Source organism: Stegodyphus dumicola, chromosome 2 (genome assembly GCF_044657685.1).
Source record: "Stegodyphus dumicola isolate Sdum_Otavi_A_Nest chromosome 2, ASM4465768v1".
NCBI lineage: Eukaryota > Metazoa > Arthropoda > Arachnida > Araneae > Eresidae > Stegodyphus > Stegodyphus dumicola.
Genome location: NC_140769.1, coordinates 1,327,597 through 1,339,611, shown reverse-complemented (window position 1 = coordinate 1,339,611; position 12,015 = coordinate 1,327,597). Strand labels below are relative to the sequence as shown.

The 12,015-nt window shown below is 34.6% G+C and overlaps 1 protein-coding gene across 5 annotated transcripts in view; it reads left to right on the top strand.

Annotated features, from left to right (window-relative positions):
* Positions 1-12,015, top strand: part of Hmgs (hydroxymethylglutaryl-CoA synthase) — a 91,328-nt gene that overhangs the window by 25,516 nt on the left and 53,797 nt on the right. Inside the window, exon 1 of one of the 5 annotated variants that reach the window (XM_035362227.2) lies at positions 8,745-8,764. The exons of the other annotated variants lie outside the window; for them this stretch is intronic. The gene's annotated coding sequence lies outside the window, so the exon portion shown is untranslated. Of the gene's footprint in view, positions 1-8,744; positions 8,765-12,015 lie in introns of those variants that run through there. 5 annotated transcript variants of the gene reach the window in all.

Here is a 12,015-nt window from a genome sequence, read left to right as displayed (position 1 = left end):
ATAGGATGGTGAAATATCACTCATTATTTCTACACAGTTTTTAGTGCATGACCACGTGGTTTAGAAATATGCTGATTGTTGGGCTGCGTATTTTAAACATTGTTAATTTATTAATATTCCCGTATTCTAAAAAATTATCATTCTTTTCTGAAAAATTATTCTATTCTAAAAATTTTCTATTCTGTTCGAATTATTCTATTCTAAAAATATTCACTGTGCTTTTTTTCGAAGTTAAAATGCAGGATTTCTGAATAACCGGCTCAGTACGCTAATTGGGTACACCACAAGAGCACACGGGAATAAATGCATGTAATTCTTTATAAAGTTTTGTCTTTTCATGTGTTAAATTACTGTCCTGGAATTTTTTAGCAATAATGGTATGGCTATTTGAGGAGTTTCTAAGCTAGTCTTCAGAGGAAATTTACGTATGAAGCGTTCCGTTGTGCAGTTGCCAGATTGATTCAATTCAAAAAGCAATTTTGCGAAATATTGGATTGAATCATTTCCTGACATTCCTGCGTCGATCTATTTTCTTTCTCATCCACTTAAACCATTACGTTTTTTTTGGGGGGGGGGGGGTAGCATGATTTTATTGTAGCTATGGTTACCACTGTTTTGCCAGTTGACCTAAATTAGTCATTTTTTGTTTCGTTTCATTTCTATCGATATTATAAACCATGAAAGTAAAACCTGCCCCATTCAGAGATAAATTTTACACTGCTTTATTTTGTGTTTGATTAATTAGTTATGCGGGTGTATTTTATTTGGTATATATAATTAAGGATCACAACAAGTAGGTTCGTTGCCATATTACCTCTTGAAATATTTGATGTATAAATGTTTATTTTTTACTTTCGAGTAGCCTTTCATGAAAGTCTTCAAAATATTACTATTTCAAAAGAAGAATAAGACTTCTTTGAGCTTTCTAAAGTTGCTTTTAATTGTTTATTTTAGTAGCTCAGAAAAGAAAATTTTTTTTCTGGAGGGGGGGGGAGGGTTAAATAGGACTGTTACCATCCTCCAAAATCGAATGTGTATTATATTGATGGAAGTATAGTTTATGTGTTTTTGTATTGATGTGTAGCACATGTATATCTGTTTTTGGATTGATGAACTACTGTATACCATACTACATTTGTGAACGCTTCAAGTTAATTGAATACGAATTTACTGACGTAATTATTTTGTTTCCAGTCTTTGTGCTCCCTCCTTCAATGAGCCTTTTTAGTTGGTAGATAGGTGAAATGTTCAGAGAGATTTTGAAAAGTTCAAGCATTAGAATAATTGTTAGTGGAAAATCTCACTCTGCCTGTATAGTGATTAGTGACGCTGATTGCCTACCGATGGGCCCGGGTTCGAATCCCGGAAAAGGCGTGGGTACTTTTAAGCATATAGTGTCTGTGCGGCAAGAGGGCCACTCAAAATACGAGGCAAGTCAAATGTTCTCTTGAGAGGTTGGTAGTAAGGAAAAAAGGGTTGAGAGATCTTAAGACAGCTCCTCGTGTGTGTTGTACCTCAATTGGGGCGGTAGCTTAACAATAAGCAAGGCTCGGCGAAGTGGCTGAAGACCATCGGATAGCCACCTGAGATCCTTCGAACCCTTAAAATTGGGCGGATGCTTAACAGCTAGCTAGGTTCAGCACCTGCGGTAGAGGTGTGGGCCTGGAATGCCGTCGCAATAGTGCCCTCTTATAAAGTTGCTGGCATTCTTAGGCACACCATTTTCTAATTTGTTGAGGGGGGATCCTTTTATATAGGTTGCTTTTTCCAAGTTAGAAACTGATCGGTCTAAGATTGTGGGCACCTTTATACCGCGACACCCTTATGAAGTTTTTTTCTGAACAGTAGCCGCCAGCTTGCGTAAAAGTGCTGGTGCAGTTATGACGGGGCAATGTTAGAAAACTCTTCCATCGATAATAAGAATCAATAACTCTTTTCAACAGCATTTTTCTAATTCTTGACTGTTCAAGGATGGAAATGATCATTTGATGTAAACTCAGGATAAATTCATTACTTTATGCGTGAGAAATATTGATATAATTATATGATAGGAGACTATATTTTTAAAGATAATGATGGAAGACAGTTTTTAAGAAATTACTTTAAAAATTATCCTACGCCAGTCAGGCGGATCGAAAATTCACGGAAAACGACTTGTTTTTGAAAGTGATTCAGAAGAAGAAAGTTAAGCATCCGAAACTAAAAGTGTATGAATTTAAAAAAAAAAAAAAAAAAAAAATGCGTCACGGTTCGTTGTTATTTCTTACGTAAAATACGTAAAATCCAATGGTATCACAACTGATTATTTTATTTCATTCTTCGGTGAGTAAATAATTGACGATTTTTCTCCGCCTTCAGTTATTTTCTGACTGGAAAATAAAATTGATGAAAGTGTTGATTTTAATGGACTGTTTCATCAGTTTCAGTCTTCGATGAAAAATTGAAAAATGTGTTCGCTTTGCATATAATAATTTTAATAGTTTAATAATTACAGTGAGCGCAGCCTAATATGGTCGCGGTAAATGTTCTCATTGGGATATTGTTATTAATTTGTTGAAGTTCTGCCCGTTTGTTCACGAAAGCATAGAAAATACGTCTACTGTTGGGATCCAATTAGACGATTAATGTTATCAAACTATTATAGAATGAACTTTTTAAACTTACCTACCACCAGCTGAGTTGCTGTACCGCCTGTTATATGAATATCAGCATTTGTACTCAGTTGGTGGAGCATTCTATTGTCGCTAGGCCTAGCCAAAAATGTCTATAGAATATTAAAATTTGTAGCGGAATTTAGGAAGTTACTTCGGAAGATGGGTATGTGACCTGTGGTTATTAAAGAGACTCTGTCAAGACTGACTGTGCTCAATGAGGATTTTAGTATTGTTTTATACATTGTGATTCTGAGTTTACAGAGAAACTGCAATTATGTCGCCAAATAAAATATAAAATCGTCAAAAAAGGTTGGAATAGAGTATAGAAATTGCCAAATTACAAACACATACAGCCAAATAAGATATTAAGTAACCACGCATCTTGATTTTGAAACAAGGCAACATTTAAGTCTTAGAGCCGCCTCTTAGAAAAGGAATGATTTGAGTATGTCGGTTTAATAATAAATTAAGTTTTAATAACTAATGAAATAAATGAAATCAATAAACTGTGAGGGATTTAACTTTTAGATTAATATTGATGAAAAAACTCAAGTTGTAGCATCAGTGACAGAAGGAGGTACTTCTGTTTCTTTCTGATATAGGTCCAAGCACAAAACTCATTTTAATTTTTGTTAACCACTCAACCGGTATAGTGGTTAGCGTCGCTGACTGCCGTGCCGAAGGGCCCCAGTTCGAAACCTGGAGAAGGTATGGATGTTTGTAAATGCATAGCATCCGTGCGGTATGATAAAGCACTCTAAATATGCGCCGAGGCGAAAGTCCTCTCGAGAGGTTGATGATAGAGGAAGAGGTTCGGGAGACCGTCGGACCCGGTCCCCCCCGGGGGCTCTCCATCAAAATTGGGGGTAGAACTGAGCTAAATCGCACTGTCACCTGTAAAGTGTTCCAGGCTGTTGCCAACGCCAGGGGTACATTTGCGCTCTTTGCCGCGAGGAATTTCGTGGGCTTGAGCTGACTATAAATCAGACCAGTGAGCATTAGCAACAACAACAATTTTTGTTAACTTTTTTTATTAAGTAGTATTATTTTTATCGCCAAAACTGAAATAGTGACGTAATGACTTTTTTGGAAAGATAATATCTTCGGAGCTTCTGATTTAAAAATATACTTAACTTTTAGCTGGAATTCATTTGCATGTTTTCTCTTCGTGTAGTGAAGTGTTCATGCCCATATATGTATGCGTGCATGTATTATGTGCGTCACGTTTAGACCACCTATTGAGCGTGAGAGACGCTTTAATGGTATTGCCAAGTATCAGGTAGTAATTAAAATGTTTTTGAGCGCAGACGAAAATGTAAGTGTAGTGCTAATTTTGTATTCCCTTTTTTCCTTGTACCGAGGCTTATAAGCATTGGTCACGAGTTTGGTGTTAAAAGAAATCGTGTCGCCCTCTCGTTATATGAGTTTATGTTTTAGTCTGGATTTTAAGAGCTATTGTTTGTGGTAGCTGTGGATTTGTGGATGCTCCCTTTATCCAAGAGTACGTATTTTTCTGTACTCTTCTCTTGTTTGCAGGACTGTTTTTCTTTCTTGAACATATTTCTTAAGGTAATTTCAGCGTATTCTAAATCTTTTATTTGCGTGAGTAAATAATTAGTGTATACCTGGGTTTTTATTTTTTAAATTTACTGACTTTTTTTAAGTCCAAAGGGCGATTAATTTCAAAACTGCATTGTCCGTCGATTGCAACCCGATATTATCGCCATGTATTATATTTAAAGAAACTAAATAATAAAGAATATGCCTGAATGTTTCTTGCATTATGAAAAAACAGCGGTACCTAGAGCCATCCAAATTTGAATACTCCTCCAACCGAACGTGGGCACTTGAAAGACCGAATTTGTTTAATTACCCGTTTAAAATTTCGTAAAACATTAACGAATTTTTGATTAGCAAACTCAACGATTTCAAAGCGAGCCATGGCAACGCTGTACGGGAAAAAAGTTTTTATCTCGAGCGCGCGAGACTGTGTATCGGAAATTCTAAAGATATGCTGTTTTTAAATATTTTGTGATATTGATGTTGAATTGAATCTTATGTATTTTAAGTGCGAAGAACATGATATTTAATCAATAAAGGTAACGCACAAAACGTTTAAAAAAAAAAGTAATTTAAAATCTGAAAGCTTTCAGATTTTTTTTCTTTTTTGGTTTTCAAGCTTGGTTTAAATATTAAGTAAATTATAACATCATTAATAAATTATATCGCTTAATATATTTTTCTATATAGCTTGTTTTGCTCATGTCCAGGCTGTTTATAAATTTAGTGTTGCGATCGCAATTAAGAAGCTCCAGCGGATTTCAAAAAGGAGTATTCAGCTTTGCCAAGGAAACGAGAATAATTGAAAAGATTTGTAGAAGCTGAATGTATGTCATAATATGATGAAACACATCACGTTTCAGTCATGTCACTGTATTACCAGGTCGTAACATTTCCATTATATATTACGCCGTTTAAAAAATGGCAGCTTTGCGTAGGTGCGAGGCATTTCATGCGTATATGTCTGTGGGCATGCTTGCTCCATTATGCAGTTAAACGGCTATGAACTTAATGAGCACTTATGAGGAAAACACTGCATATCTTCGTTACCTGTTAGTCTTATATATTTTATACAGTCTGTTGTTTTCCGGGTGGATAGATCGCTAAAGGGGGCCTGTAGGTTGACCATGATATTCCACCAATTATACGCTGCTGTTTTTTTTCCCTTTGTAGCGCATCTAGAAAGATTGAATGTACCACCATGTTTATTCGTTGTTTATAAGATGCAGTCCAAAATCGGTTGTTAATTGGTTATAGCTAAGCGTACGGGGGTCATCTGCCGCAAGAAGGGTAAATTCGTCAGACCTTTCATAACGGAAACTGTCTCGTACGTTAAAAAGAGCAAGAGATTACGAAAAATTCATATAGACAACCGACAATGGAACCAAGACGAATTCAGTAGTCTTCCCTGATTAGTTCAGTAGTCTTACCCGTTCGGCCACTGCAGATACGCTATGTGTAAAATTACTGAAGTTTATGGCAATCGTATTGAATTCAGTTTTCTGTTGGAGACTTCAAGTTTTATTCTGCATTTGAATGGTATTTCAAACTGTCCATCCATTGGTATTTATTTTCTATTATTAAGAAAATTTTATATTCCCCTTTGAAGCACATTGTGTTTGTTCTAGCCAGTAATCTGCCAGAATTTCAGAATTCACTTTTTGTTGACTGTTAATTTGATTGAAGTATCAAATGAATGGGACCCTACTAAGCGAATAGTCTTCCAGAATTTTATGACAGCTCTAATATCACGAAAACACTTGACGTATTTATTATTTAAAAAAGTTATTTCGATGCGTATCATTGTAAATGCATTTTCATTTTACTTCGTAAAACTGTGGGCAGTTACTTGGAAAAATGTGGCTAAGCACACAAGAGCACAACCCTATGCAATCAGCCCTAGGGCCTCAGGGCTTCCAACACCCTGATTCTTGTTGTTGGGAGTGGATGAGAAACAAGCAGATGGTGATTTTGATGATTTTTTAGGTGTTTTAAAATTATGGATCCCTGAGCTTGTGCCTTGTGGCGGTAATCCGATCTTGAGAGGAATATAATATCCTTGGCATTTTTGCTTCTGAAGTGAAGAATACTCTGTTCTCCCTTTTAAACACTGAACTTTTAATTTCCAAAATTATCTGATTGACTTTCTCAAAGCAAGATTTCGGAATTCTTGTAACTTTCGTGGCTTTCTTTTGCCTTCTATGTAGTCAGTGAGACGGTGGTAGACGCGGTTGGGTCTAGTAGAGATTTTATGAGTTCCCCCACCTCTATGAATTAACAAAATAAGTTTACCATTTAGGATTTGGGGGGGGGGATTCTTTATAGGGACATCGTAGTGAAGCCTCTTTGAAACTGTAGACCTCTTACGTACTTAAATGAATATAAGTAACATAATCTAAATTGATAAACCGTCCTGTCTGTAAGCTCCAGAATGTTTGGATGAGTTGACAATGAAATGGATATTCGTGTGCCTTTACTTCTCTGATAGCGCAGATTAGTAATGTTGTAGTCCGAAACATGCTCTTTCTTATATTTTCACTTAAAAAATAAAAGACACAGAGAGAGAGAGAAAAGCGAGAAACACCTGTATCTTTTTGAGTCTGTAGTCTGACTAGGATTTGGATTTGGATTTGGATTATTCAGTTATGGCAAAGCACACGAGGGCTATCTGCCTAAAGGGAGGGATGCCTTTCGTGGAGGACTTTCTAAGGGAAACTGGCTCGTATACACGTTACACATGGGGAAAACCACGAAAACGCCCATGCAGCCAGCCCGTTCGCGGGATTCGAACCTCAGACCGAACTACCAGCATTCAGCGTCTTTACCGCTCGGCCGCTGGTGGGCTCTAGTAGTCTGACTAGGACAGAAATGTTAATTTCAGTTCTCTTATTCTGTTAGGTTTTTTTGCGATATCTTCATAAACGACAGGAAATCATATCTGATGCAATTTATATCCTAGACTTTGCCCATTTCAGTGGGAATGCTCATGATAACCTAATATAAAGATACATAAATATGATGCAAAATATATGTTTATGGTTTTATTTTTCCCCATGAGTGTGGAAAGTTTCACATTTACTGCATTAAAAAAAAAAGCCCCCTTTTCTTTGTGCAATACATAATATCAGTTAGTGAATATTTTTTAAAGGGGGTTGCATTTATATAAACTCAATAAAATTTGTAAATATTTCAAAATTTTCTCGTGAACTTTATGGAAGTTATATGAAATGAGTGAATTTCCTAAAAGTTCTACTAGTTCCGTATTATTTTCACGAACAATCCTTTTGTTTGTTTTAGTTAGCAATGGAACGTTGTTTTATAATTGCATAATGAAGTATTGTATTTCATTGACATCTACTTTTACCCCCTTTTTATTCCAATTATATTGACAGTAAGAAACGGTAAAATTTTAGGGCTTTTTAAAACGCTTCTTTTGTACTTTTGATTTTTTTAAAATTCTATGTTGTTTTACGTTCAGAGCATTTATAAGCTGTTTTCTGAAACGACTACTGCCTACCAGCGGCCGAGCGGTAAAGTCGCTGAACACTAGTAGTTCGGTTCGAGGTTCGAATCCCGCGAACGGGCTGACTGCATGGGCGTTTTCGTGGTTTTCCCCATGTGAAGCGTGTATACGAGCCAGTTTCCCTTAGAAAGTCCTCCACGAAGGCATTCATCTCCTCAGGCAGATACCTCTCGAGGCTTTGTCATAATTATACACACACACAGTGAAGCGACTACTATTAAAGCATTTTATGACTTAGGAAAACGGCTTATTTTCTCGAATTTTTAAAAACCTCCCTTTAAATATATCCTTTAAGGATTAAGGTTAACAACTTTGTTGTAAAATATCGTACCTAAAAAAATATTAATGATTTTATCTTCCGTCGAATATGACTTCAAAATACTTTAAGGGAAATATTAAAAAGCAAAAATGTATTTGCAAAAACTAAAATTTTATTCAGCTAGAATTCGCACTGTATTCAACCAGAATGTTGTAATGCTCTATATATCAAGAATAGGATCAATGTTTACTACGCAGTCACGCAGTAAATGTTCAGTGTGTATCAAGAGTTGTCAAACTTTTTACTGATTCCACAATATTTTTTAAATTGATGAAACTCTACATAATGTGTTCAGGGATATGTAGTTACCGGCTTTATTTCCATAAATTTCCATCCTAGACCTTCCAATTACAAGGTTTATTAGGATAAGGCTGGCGAGCTCTTTTTTTCAACAAAAATTAAGTTTATTTATTGTGAATCGATGAAAAAATTGCTATCACAAACCACCTGCGTTGCACAAAAAATACAAAAAGGAAAAGAAAAATGCGCAGGCTAATTGCAGTGATAGCAGAATGATGTCATGGGAATTCTTAGGAATAGTTTCTTTTTCTTTTCTTTCTTTTAATCTACAGCAATACGTAATTTAATCATACCTAATCGAAATATATAAATACTGTTAAATCATCTTATCAAAGTTAATTCTTCTCTAGTAAGAATAAAGTCAAGCACATAGCTGTTTCACATCGACTCCTACTGTAATATAAAAGGGTTAGTAATTTCCCGTTATGTTATATTCTTTTTGTTTTAAATCCTGATTTAATTGATCACATTTTCTCCCTTAGCCTTTTATTGACCACATTTTCTCCCTAAGCCTTTTATTAGCGCTAGCATATGAAAATTTTAAAAATATTCTCATAATTTTCTTTTTCTGTTGTACTGAGTTTTTCCTCTTTAAAGGTTAATTTATTGGTAGACCGTGTACTTGATTATTTTTATTAAATGCATTAAATTTACGTTCCAGCCCATTGCAGCGTTACCTATTAGCTGAAGGTGTTCTGTCTTTTCGAAATTATTGTGTCTTTTGTTCCGTTTCCTTCATTCCTCTGATGTCTCTTGAGAACTGCGGCCAAGCCTCATATGAGGAAACACTGGGGTTTTAAAAGGTTACTATCAGGTATCAACGTTCTACTCAGTTATCTGCTCAATAACGTCAGATATTGTAATGTTAATATTACTAGGTATTCTTACTGGGATGTAGGTTTCTTTTAAAGATATAATGCTGTCAGCTTACAGCCCTTGTAGTAACCGCGATTTTGAGTTAACCGTGGACGTCTTTTCCGTCATTACTTCGGTTAGTGGGAAGCTGAGTGTAGAGAATTTTATGAAATGAGTTTCAGCACTGAAAGGAGGGTAGTTTCGTAAGTAGAGAGTTCAATTTTTTATATAATTATTTAGTATAGCATTATGACCATTTTATTAATCGAGCTTTCTGTTTATTTTTATAAGCAGTATTCGCAGTTTATATTAGTAGTTAACAGTTTCATAGTACACAGGTGCAAAGGTTTGTCAGCAATTTTTTTGTTTGTCAGCACACTCAACTTCTGCACTCAGACTGCATGCGCGAAAGGATTCCTGCGTACAGTGAATTTCCCGAGTTGACGAGCCAAGACTTTTTTAAGTAAAAGAAATTATTTATCAACAGAATAAAAAAATATTTTAAGCAAATTTTCAATTCCGGTTACTGTGTATTTATCGAAATGTATACTGAGGGGGGAAAAGAAGGGGGGACTATTCTATATATCTCGTTTTACTGGGCCGATTGACGAAATTCAAATTGCATTTTTCATGTCTCGAAAGCGCGACTTGTTCTAATATGGGTATTTAGATACAAAATCGGACCTTTTTCTGAAAGGACATGAAACTTTTTTTCCATATTCTGATTCTACGGCTCAGATTATGCCTAAATATTAAATTTGTAAAATTTGCTGCGAAATTTACGGAGAAATTAAAAAACTTATCATGGCGCATTTTTTTTCACTTTGTTCCAAGAATAATTCGCTTAATTTACAGCAACCTATTTTTCTTTTTTTCATTGTATCGTTCATACTTTCAAATAATTTTAACGAATTTCGTAAACCACATCTGTCGTTTTTATCGCTTATAACAAATATGGCAAATTTCAAAACGCGCGTATATGTAAATTCACGTATATCTTAGGAAATCTGGAATAAAAAAACTCTAATTTTTTGCAGGTGTTCTTAGAAATACATCTATCTACTTTAAGATGATTGTAAAAATTTCATAGGTTTCATTTTTCGGAAAATTTATGAAAATTATTACAAAATACAAATTAAAAAAATAAATCATAAAAAATGGGCGAATTTTATTTGGAATGAACCTAAATTTCGAAATCTGGAAGAAGGAATCAAATAAGTTTAATAAAAAAAAAAACGAGATGTTAATAAATATATAGCAAATTCAATTAAGAGTGAGGAGCTAATTTTTTAAAAACTACTCTTGCGATTTTTACAAAACTTGGTAATCTGGCAGAATTTGAATGTTAGAATCGAAATACGGGAAAAAAATGGCATATCATTTAAAAAAATGTCCGATTTTCTGTCAGAATACTTATGTTAGAACAATGCTCTATATAAATCTAATATATCCTAAGTTGCACTTTCGAGACATGATAAACGCAATTTGAATTTCGTCAATCGGCCCAGTAGAATGGAAATTGGGTACAAAATTTGTTCCTGATATGTGAAACTGGTTAACATTTTTCTCCTCTCTATATGAAAAATGGTATATGAAAAACCTAAAACAATCATAAATCCTTTTGTAAAACTTTCTCTAGATTCTGTGAACCGTTTTTTAAGATTTGTTTTCTCCTCTTTGATGACAATAATGGATTTTTTTTTGACTGCTTTCATATACATACATCTGAGATTCATCTATTAGGACAAAATGTTTCCAATTTTGCAGGGATAAATGTTTCTCATAAAGAATTTTGGAGCGCGTTCTGCGTAGAAAGATGACGCACATTATGTTTATTCGCTTTTTTAAAATTCAGATTACCGTTGACCACTTTGTTTAAAGTTAACACAAATCACTTTAATGATTTTGCTACTGTCCTTCGACTTAATGAGTTTGTTTTTAACATTAAAGATCTTAATTTCGCAAAGTTCGAAACATTTTTTTTTTTCTTTTTTTTTTTTCTGTTGCATGCATATTTGGAACAATTTCTCCACTAAACGTCAAACTTTAATTTTTTTTTCCTTGTTGCAAATATTACCTATCATACTAATTCAGAAGTCAAACAACAAAAATCAGCGTTATACCTACAAAATTTTCACAGGACTAGTTTCGATGGTTTTACCGAACCATCATCTTCAGCTGCAAAACCGCAAATGAACAAGATAGGAAATAATGATTAGATAAGATAAGAAAGCCTGAACAAGAATAAGAAAGTGGCGCCATCTGTTGGCGAAACCAGAACTAAAACATAATTTCTCTAAAAGCCGAAGGCAAATTTGGATTGGAATTAGGATCGTTAACTAGAACAGAAAGATTTTTATGAATGTGAAATGCCTCTAGAAAATCCAGTTCTCCAATGGAAGATGTTTTTTGAATAATTTTGGCAGCAGAAAAATTGAAAGTGTGATTTTCGGACCAGCAATGTTGAGCAACAGAAGACTTCTGTGTTTCCTTTTTTCTAACATATGCCTCATGTTCTTTGATGCGAAATTTTAAGGCTCTCTTAGTTTGGCCAATGTAAATTAAACCACACTGGCAAGGAATCCTATAAATACCCCAGGAATTCATATCCGGAATGGGGTCCTTGAGTATAGAAGTTGTAATTTTATTGATGGGAGAATAAACAACCCGAAAGTTAAATTTCTGCAAAATATGTGCAACTTTATAGCTAATTGATGGAAAGAAGGGAATGACAACAGAATTTTTATAATCTTCTAAAATAAGAGTGTGGCTTTTAGTGTGTTCAGATGAGAATTTTTTAACTG